The sequence below is a fragment of the Castanea sativa genome, chromosome 12, assembly GCF_040712315.1.
Source record: "Castanea sativa cultivar Marrone di Chiusa Pesio chromosome 12, ASM4071231v1".
NCBI classification, from domain to species: Eukaryota; Viridiplantae; Streptophyta; class Magnoliopsida; order Fagales; family Fagaceae; genus Castanea; species Castanea sativa.
The window spans coordinates 31,994,055-32,004,483 of NC_134024.1; the positions used below are offsets into that span (position 1 = coordinate 31,994,055).

Here is a 10,429-nt window from a genome sequence, read left to right on the forward strand (position 1 = left end):
CTCCTTCTGCTCATCACAAGTTGATCCCACCATATAATAGCATAGTCAGTAAACTCAATGACAGCGAGTTTCACCTTTTTCTCCTCGGAGTAATTGTGGCACTCAAAGATTAACTCCACTTTCTTCTCCCACCCCAAGTATGCTTCTGGATCATTTTTCCCTTGGAATGTTGGTATCTTCATTTTTATGTTTCCTAGGTTCCTGTCAGTCCCATCTTACCATCTTGGATCTCTTCGGAAACCTCTACCACGCCTTTCTTCCCTTGGCACAAACCTGCCCTCATTGTTCACTGAAGCTTGATCTTCTTCATCTTCAAACTCATCCTCGTGGTAGTCATCAGAATCATCCATGTGCGCACCCCTTTCTTGCCTTCTAGCATTAGGGCCTCTTTGGGGACGCTCCTCATGTAAAGTGGCAATAACAGTGTCTTGCCTATCCATCCGATACCAAATCTCATTAAACACCACGTTCATGCATTCAAATTGTTGTTGCACAGCCTGTAAAATGATGGACGACTCCTCCCCTCCTTCCCTATTTGATGTTTCGCCCCTGGAAGACATACTTTTGAAACAACAGAGAATTGTTAGAAATAATTTCTCATAACACTCCCTCACATGTTTGCACTCAAATTATGTCACTGCTACTCGTGTTTCACTCTTAAATTGGCTTTTTCCCGATATTAGTCTCACACTCTCTTGCCTTTTTCCACTCGTAGCTTCCCCTTTTCAGTTCTGCATTAAATTAATAAACTTGATCAAGAAATTCAACTTGTAGTGTAAAAACAAATACCACGGCAAGAAAATATGACAGAAACACTAAATCAAAGGAAGAGGACAAAAGAAAACGATATTCCGGTCTGAGAGAATTGAAACTACAAACAATTTTTTTTCTTTTTTTTCTAATTCTTTTCTAATGTCTTTTTTTTATGTTTTTTTTTTTTTTTTTTTTTTTTTGGAGTGGGGTGCACGATTTTAACCTAGTACACTTCAACAAAAACAAAAAAATAAGAACGATGAATGAAGAACACAAAAGAAACAAGATAGGATGATAACAGGAAACAGAAGATAAAGGGATAGGAAACTGATTTTAGAACTTGTGCTCTGATACCAAATTATGCGAACCTCAATCGACACGCGAACCAAGAAAGCTAAAATTCAGATTTATGATAGAAACCCTGACCCATCGTTTATAATCGAAACGCGAACCAATGATATAAGTTGACCTTGACCCAATGATTATAAAGAATCATGAACTGAAGGTATGAAGTTTGAACGCCACAAGGAAGAATCCCTGATAAGTTCATAGTTCTTGAAGAATCAAAAGAAGAGCAAAGCCTCACCTTTTCTGATTTTTATTCAATAATCTATATGAAAAACGTTTACAGACTTAAGGCTTATTTAAGGGCTCCATAAAACTTGACAGACAAAAAAATATATTCTATAATAACTCCTAATTGATACCTAACCATATCAGGAATCTAATTTGACCTAAAAAGCATTAAATGCATCTAAAAACAAGGAAATAAATCACCTAAAAAAAACGTACTAAATAATAAAACCCTAAGTAAAAGTTTGATTTGGTCTGAAATTAGCAGATCCAAAATAGGAAAAAATCTCCATTAACTGATATAGAGCTGGAAAGTCGATTAGAAATTAATCCACGCCATAAATCACTCCAAATTAAGCCAGATCAGCCCTAAATAGTTTGAATTAAATTTATTACATTTTCATCTTCCTTTCGGCCAACTTGGAATGTCATGCGTTAGAATTAGCCCAAATCTCTTGAATCAGCCCATTAAGTGCTTCTTTGATCTTCTTGGATCTTGCTCTTGTAATAGGCCCAACTGGAGCATGCAATGGATCCTTGAATTCTTGTTGATTCTGATCAAGATGTTGACATCAAAATCCATAACATATTTTCACGATTGACATTATTATTATTTATGTTCTTTATAAATCACATACATGTTGTGTTTAAAAATTTTAATTTATGCAAGTCCAATCAAACAAAAGTATAAGTCTCCAAAAAGAAAAGTAGACCAAGAATCCAACCCTAACCATGGTTTGTGACTTATTTATTTGACATTCTCTACATTAATTGCACGTCAATGTCAAAAGCTTTAGTTATCAACCTTACAGAAGGGAAAACAAGGTCTAGGAAAATCTCAAGTTAATCGATCACGAATGCGGTAAACAAATGTAATCATGAAAGCCTTAAGAGAATTTTCAACATCCCATATCACAGCACTTCGTGGCCACAAAAGAGCAAAAACAAGAAATTAAAAGGGTGTTAATTAATGTATATATGTTCTTGATGTGTGTTTAAAGAAATTTATTTTAAATCTCATTAATTTAAGATTTTTTTTAAATATATTTTCACCAAAAGAAAATTGATATCCAAACAAATAAAATATACGATATACGATATTTAAATAAAGCATGCATAAAAATGAATTATGAATTGTAATATCCACACTTTTTTTTAGAGTCAATAATATCGACACAGACCACACCTTAAGTGACATTTTTTTTTAGAAACCCACACCTTAAATAACCTAGATACAATTTAAGGTGGAACTAAATAGGCTACGAGATAGGATTAGGCATAAATGAATAGTGCGTGAATCACATGAAATTATGCAATAATAGGGATTTTTTTTAAGATCATATTAATTTTGTGCAAAATCTGTTACTTTACACCTCGTCTCTCTTTGTGGGAGCACTCAAATTTGACATATGTGAAACTTTTTGTGGTATGTGAATAACATAGGATTTTCAAGGAAGCAATGGTAAACGACACTTTCTTTGTGAAATAGACAAATAAGAAATCTATTATCTCCACCACTAACTTGACATGTTAGAGTGGCTCTAGGGCCTTGACTTAGAACAAGACAAGTTAACAATCTTAAACAACATGTATAGAGACTTAGGGCCCCACACAAAATGAGGATGGGCCTATATCTCAGACATAGAACAAGATGGCCTAAGGGACTTAAGAGGACAAGGATGGACCTAAAGACTAAAGACAAAACTAGATGTGCCTAAACTACCTAAACAAGATAGGGATAGACCTAAGTCACAAACAAAGAACGAGGATGAGACGAAGAGCATTCACACCTGGTATCTACAAAATATCTTATTTTACCATCTCAAAAGCTACTTTATCTATTATACCATACAATTTTACAACACACCCAACATCCAAATTTTTATTTTCCTATACTATACATTAAAATAATATATCTACACAATAAAATATATTACCTGAAACCATCTATCCTCTCTCTCTAATTTTTCTCTCTCTATCTCTCCCCCTCTCTCTCAACATCTCTCTCACCATCATGAACAAACCCAAAACCCAACACAACCACCCTTCAAACCCAACCATCCCACCACCTACCAATTATCAACAACACCACTACCTGCCACCGCCATCATCAACACCACCACCTACCACCATCATCATCAACAATACAACCACCACCCAAACTCACCCCCCCTGCCACTGCTACACCACCTGAATCAACCCAACAAATCACAACCCATACCAAAATCACCAAGAAAAAAACCCTGCAAATTCACAAAAAATCTGTACCAAAATCACCCAAATCAATCAGCAAATTGCTTACATAACCCACTGCCACCACACTAATCCCAACACAACACAACCCACTGCCACCAAGCCAAACACCTACCACACCGGGACCAAAACCCACCACCACATGAAAAATCACAACCCCTACCACAATGGATCAAAACCCACCCAAGAATCAAACCCATAGAAAAAAAAAATTACAATAGATCAAACCCACTGTAATCTCCACCACCAATCTTCGACCTCCACCACAATGTCCACTGCAGACCAACTGCCACCAATCCAAACACCTACCAGACGGGACCAAGACCCATCCAATAATCAAATACCCATAAACACAAAAAATACCTAAGATTGGTGGCGCTGGCAGGGAATTTGAGAACCTTTTCAGGAACCAAGAATGATGCAATCGTCGAGCAATGGTGGGTGACTTCAGCCTGGCTTGGTGATGGTCGGTCCGGTCATGGTGGTTTTGAAGAGAGGAGAGAGAGTTTAGGGGTTGGAGAGAACAACCAACCCACCACCATGAGTGGGGGTTGCAACAGAGAGAGAGAGAGAGAGAGAGCAATGGTCCAACCTGCTTGGTGATGGTGGTTCAACTATGATGAGAATCAACAAGCATTCAAGGATCCATTGCATGTTCCAGTTGGGCCTATTACAAGAGCAAGATCCAAGAAGATCAAAGAAGCACTTAATGGGCTGATTCAAGAGATTTGGGCTAATTCTAACGCAGGACATTCCAAGCTTGACCCAAAGGAAAATGAAAGCGTAATAAATTTAATTCAAGCTATTTAGGGCTGATCTGGCTTAATTTGGAGTGATTTATGGTGTGGATTAATGTCTAATCGACTTTCCAACTCTATATCAGTTAATGGATCTACTAATTTCAGATCAAATCAACTTTTATTTAGGGTTTTATTATTTAGTACTTTTTTTTAGGTGATTTATTTCCTTGTTTTTAGGTGCATTTAATGCTTTTTAGGTCAAATTAGATTCCTGATATGGTTAGATATCAATTAGGAGTTATTATAGAATATATTTTCTTGTCTGTTAAGTTTTATGGAGCCCTTAAATAAGCCTTAAGTCTGTAAACGTTTTTCATATAGATTATTGAATAAAAATCAGAAAATGTGAGGCTTTGCTCTTCTTTTGGTTCTTCAAGAACTGTGAACTTATCAGGGATTCTTCCTTGTGGCGTTCAAATTTTATACCTTCGGTTCGTGATTTTTTATAATCATTGGGTCAAGGTCAATTTATACCTTTGGTTCGCGTTTCAATTATAAACGTTGGGTCAGGGTTTCTATCATAAATCTGAATTTTAACTTTCTTGGGTAAATATTCCAATATTTTTGTTGGGTCTCAAAGCGTGTCGATTAAGGTTCGCATCATTTGGTATCAGAGCAGAGGTTCTAAAATCAGTTTCCTATCCCTTTATTTTTTGTTTCCTGTTATCATCCTATCTTGTTTCTTTTGTATTCTTCATTCATCGTTCTTATTTTTTTTGTTTTTGTTGAAGTGCACTAGGTTAAAATCGTGCACCCAGCTCCAAAAAAAAAAAAAAAAAGACATCAGAAAACAATTAGAAAAAAAAAAAAAAAAATTGTTTGTAGTTTCAATTGGACGTCTATGATGCATCATAAAATTTTGATGTCTACAAATGCCCCCACTTCAAGATTCGGCTTTGCATCTTTCTGATGCAAGGAAGACGAGGCTTGAAGTATTTTATTAATTCCAATTTCGGACTTAGTTCACAGGAAAGCAAGATCTTCATCCACGTAAAAGAAGATTTTAGCTTCCTCAATCTCAATGCTGTACATTACAGTTTTAGCACTGGATTGAAGAGTATTGCTACATGGTCTTAGTTAGGCATACAGCCCACTTATCATTTGATTTTTTTTTTAGTCACATGACGCCTTGTGAGCTTGATTGCACAAAAGACTTTGTTTTGGACCACAAGCCCACGGTAGTCTTCTTAATTAGTAGAGTTGGTGTTGAAGCTGTCTTCACTTGCACGCATTTCTTTTTTTCTTCTTTTTTTTTTTTTTTTTTTACAATGTTGTAGCCGCAGCCTTTAGGATGCTAGGGTTTTCTTTTTCTTACAGCCTAGCCTACTTATAAAAGTGAACCTAATGGTCTACAAGTGAAGACAAATCTCAAAGGAGGCGTGAAGTCATCTACCACTTTCTTCTACTTAACCTAAAAACATGTTCTTTGCTTTTATCCCTCATTTGCCTTTTACTTATTTGTTTTCTTTTTTTTTTCTTTTTCGCAGAGCATTGAAGTCGGCGCATGGGTTCATCTCGATCATCTCTAAACTATCTTTAGGAGTCGGGGACTTGGCATTAAGCTCTAAATGAATTGCGGCGTCTTGTTTTCTTGTCTTGGTGTCCAAAAGCAAGTTGCTACTTCTTGTCCTTCTTGTCTTGGCGTCCAATAGATTCGGGCAACGAAAATCCCCTTGCCATCCTTGGACACGAGGTGTATAAGCTACATTTGCGCATCCTTCGCCATTGCCTTTGTCTTGCGGCCATCAGTGCGAGAGCTTTGTCGGCACATTCTCCCATCAATGCAAGAGTTTCTTCGGTGCATCCTTTTGACTGCCTTTGCCAATGCCTTCGTCTTGCGGCCATTAGTGCGAGAGCTTCCTCGATGTACTCTTCTCATCTTAAATTCTTGACATTACTCTGCTATCTCATCTTATCTAGAGAATTCTATCCACTCCTAGTGACATGCGACATTTGGTGTTGCCATATCTACTCCACCAGTGCTTTGAGATCCCACCAAACTCCTTGTGATTATTATCGTAGTCTCATAGACAGTGCCCATGCATCTTCTTTGAACCATGAATGGTCTTCTCATGGCTGTGGCATAATCAACCTCGCTTTGATCCTCCATCGCGACAATGTCCAAAACAAGTTTGTGCTATGATCTTCTTGCCTTGGCATCCAACAGATCCGAGCATTGGCGGCTTCATCTTCGAACAACCTTCTTCAGTCTGCGCTAAGTCCAGAGTGAGTCATCATGCATTGCTCTTCATCTTAGCATCCAACGGATTGCCCTTGCTACCCTCGTTCCACAACCATAGGTGTGTAGCTTTGTTCGCGCATCCGTCGTCTCCACCTCACAGCTATTGGCGCAGGAGCATAGAGATAGCCACATAAGGATTCAAGCACCAATTGTCATTTCTTGGAGGCGATACCGTAGGTAGGTCTTGTTGGGGTTCATGCCCTAAAATCCAATTTATTGACATGTTATAAATAATTAAATTGTTTGATTATATGAGACTATTTATAAATGAACTAATGGGACATTATCTTAGTCCATGAGATGTATTGTATGTGATTTAGTTACAGAATATGTAAATCACAAGTTCCTTGTAAACTCAAAATGTAGTTTATAGTCGGTGATGAAATTAGGCGTTTCATCTGCGAAGACTATAACATATCAATGAAGATGATTTGTCTTAATCATGGAAATGAAGATTTTTAGTTGGTATGTTGATATGTTTTAAGAGTTAAGACATATTGAACTGGACCGCTGTGAGATTTATTATTCTCCTAACGACTGTCAAATGAATAATAAATTCACGACTTTTATTTATATCAACTCTAAATCTTGAGAGAATAATGGACCTGATTATGAGATGTAGGTTGCTTTGATATATCAGGAGTGGGATCTATTAGTCACGGTTGAAACCTCAGTATGTTGGGCAGCCACATTTAGTGTTGATGGAACATATATTCTCAAGATGAAATTCATGGTCTCTTAACGGAGATACAAAATATTCCCTTAAGATAAATTTAATGGGTTTGGTTATTCAGAGAGTTGGGTCCAACCACTTTAGTAAGGAGTTACTAAAGTAATATATTTATGGAATTAGATTTCATAAATATATGATGAATAACATAAAGGATTAAACCGGCTACTTAAGGATTAAGATGTAGTAATTTTCAAAGTGGCAGTCTATATTTATGACTTTATATTACTACGAATATTTTAATAAAGGGGTTGCATGTACAATAAGGTCTTATCTATAAATTATATCCCAAGACTTTATTGTACATGCAACCCCTTCATTAAAATATTCGTAGTAATATAAAGTCATAAATATAAGACCTAGAGTGCAACTTTATTTATACAGTGGTATTAAATATAGTTAATAGAAACTTTGGATTTGTCAAGAGTCGACAGAAAAGCCCAAGACCCATTGGAGCTAGTGTCTTATTGATCTCTTTTGGTCCACTCCAAGCCACACACAAGAGCCCAATTAGAATGGCTCAAAATGTTAGCCCAATAAGATAATCAGCTATATATAAGGAGAGAAACATACATAATTTTGTTAAGGGTTTTTCATAAGTCCTTTTTAGAAGTGTTTTTCATTAAGATTATACTTGGAATGAAATGGTTTGTATGTGAGTGTTGGACACTCTCCTATTCTCTCCTTGGAAACTGATTGAGAGACCACACTTCTTGTGTTAGGATTAGTGCCCTTAAATCCTATTGTATGATGCTATGTATGACATTATGTATGACATGATGTATGACTTAATATTGTGTTTGATAAAGTTATTTTATTATTATCTAAAATAATAGTAACATGAATATGGGACATTATCATATAGTCCATGAGATGCATTGTATGTGATTTATGTGAAAAGTCACAGAAGATGTAAATCACAAGTTCTTTGTAAACTCAGAATTAATAGTTCGTAGTCGATGATGAAATTGGGCATTTCATCTGCGAAGACTATAACGTGTCAACTACGATGATTTGTCTTGATCATGGAAGTGGAAACTTCTAGTTGATATGTTGATATGTTTTAAGAGTTAAAACATATTGAACAGGACCGCTGTGAGATTTATTATTCTTCTAACGACTGTCAAATGAATAATGAATCTCACGACTTCTATTTGCATGAACTCTTAATCCTGAGAGAATAATGGACCTGATCATGAAGTGTAGGTTGCTTTGATATATCAGGAGTGAGATCTGAAGTGATGGTCAAAACCTTAGTATGTTGTGCAGCCACATTTAGTGTTGATGGAACATATATTCTCAAGATAGAATTCATAGTCTCTTGATGGAGATATAAAATATTCCCTTGAGATAAGTTTAATGGTTCAGTTATTCAGAGAGTTAGGCCTAACCATTTTAGTAAGAAATTGCTAAAGTATATATTTATGAAATTGGATTTCATAAATATATAATGAATAACTTTAAAGAATTAAACCGGGTACTCAAGGATAAGATGTAGTAATTTACAAAGTGGCAGTCTACGTTTATGACTTTGTGTTACTACGAATATTTTATGAAGGGGTTACGTGTATAATAAAGTCTTGGGATATAATTTATTAATAAGGCCTAGAGTGCAATTATATTTATATAGTGGTATTAAATATAATTAATGGTAACTTTGGACTTGTCAAGAGTTGACAGAAAAGCCCAAGGCCCATTGGAGCTAGTGTCTTATTGGTCCCTTCTGGTCCCACTCCAAGCCACACACTAAAGCCCAATTGGAAAGGCCCAATAGGCCAGCCCAATTAGATAATCAGTTAATTATAAAGGGAGAAACATACAGAATTTTTAAAAGATGAGATTAGAAAAGACAAAGAAACGGTGTGTGAGAGAGTGTGAGACACACTTTCATTCTCCCTTTGAAAAACTGATTGAGAGACCACACATCTTGGGCGTAAAGTGGAATTGGAGTGAATATTAAAAGTGTTCCCAAGTGCTTCTAATCTTTGTTTTGAATTTCTCCACACCAAGGTACGCCATCTTGTTCTTAAATTCTGAAATTTACATTGTGCACGTTATCAATCATGAATGAAATAGACCCTTGTTCGTTGCTTCTGCTATGTGTTTTGTATGAGATACAAAACCAGAATTTTTCCTTCATCTTGGCATTAAGTGGAATTGGAGTAAAGATTAAAAGTGTTCCCAAATGCTTCTGATCTTCAGTTTTGAATTTCACCCCACCAAGATACGCTTTCTTGTTCTTTAATTCTAAAACTTACATAATACATGTTATCAATTGCGAATGAAGTAGATCCGTTAATTTTCCACTGCGCATGTTTTGTATGAGATACAAAGACATATTTTCCATGTGTTTTTCCAACAGGTCTTTGTTTCATCTCTGAACTACGCTCTTCTTCTTTCAACGCATTGCGGATTGAAGTACTAGCAGCTTCAACTTAAACCTTGTTGCAGCCACCCTCTATTGTGAGTCGGTGTCGTCCGCGTCGAGGTCCAAAATGAGTTATAGGGTTCTAATCTTCGACTCAGTATTCAAAGGATTCAAGCATTGATGGTCCTCTCGCTGTCTCTGAGAGCTTCATCCGCTTAGCCATCTCACTACCTTCTTCTTTTGGCTATCGACGTGTAAAGCTTCGTCGGATTAGCCCTCTCACTGCTTTCATCTTAAGACTATCGGTGTAGCTTCCTTCGTGTGTTTCATTCTTCATCTCACAGCTGTTGTTGCCAGATACAAACACCAATTGTCATCTCTTGGAGGTGCTACCGTAGTGAGATCTGTGCTTCATCTCCAAACCTCCTTCACGCGTCAGCACAAGAGAAGCAAGTTGAAGTGCTCAGTTATTCTTCTATAACATCAGGTTCGAGAACCAGTCGCTCTCTTTCGCCCACATTAACATCAGACTACCTTCGTTCCCCTGCTATCTATGTGAGCTTTGTTTGCCTATCCTTATTCCTTACCCATGCCAAAGAGTAAAGGTCGTCTAAAGCTCTTTTCTTTTTCCACATTGTGAGTTTGTATCGCATTGCATTTGATTTTGGGCACTCCAACCTTGTCCCTGTGAGCCGCGTGTTTTCATGTTG

General features: G+C 36.7%; 1 pseudogene; it reads left to right on the forward strand.

The window, feature by feature from the left end:
* LOC142620531 (uncharacterized) overlaps positions 1 to 10,030 on the forward strand; it is a 69,313-nt pseudogene extending 59,283 nt beyond the window's left edge.
* Positions 10,031 to 10,429: the final 399 nt, after the last annotated feature.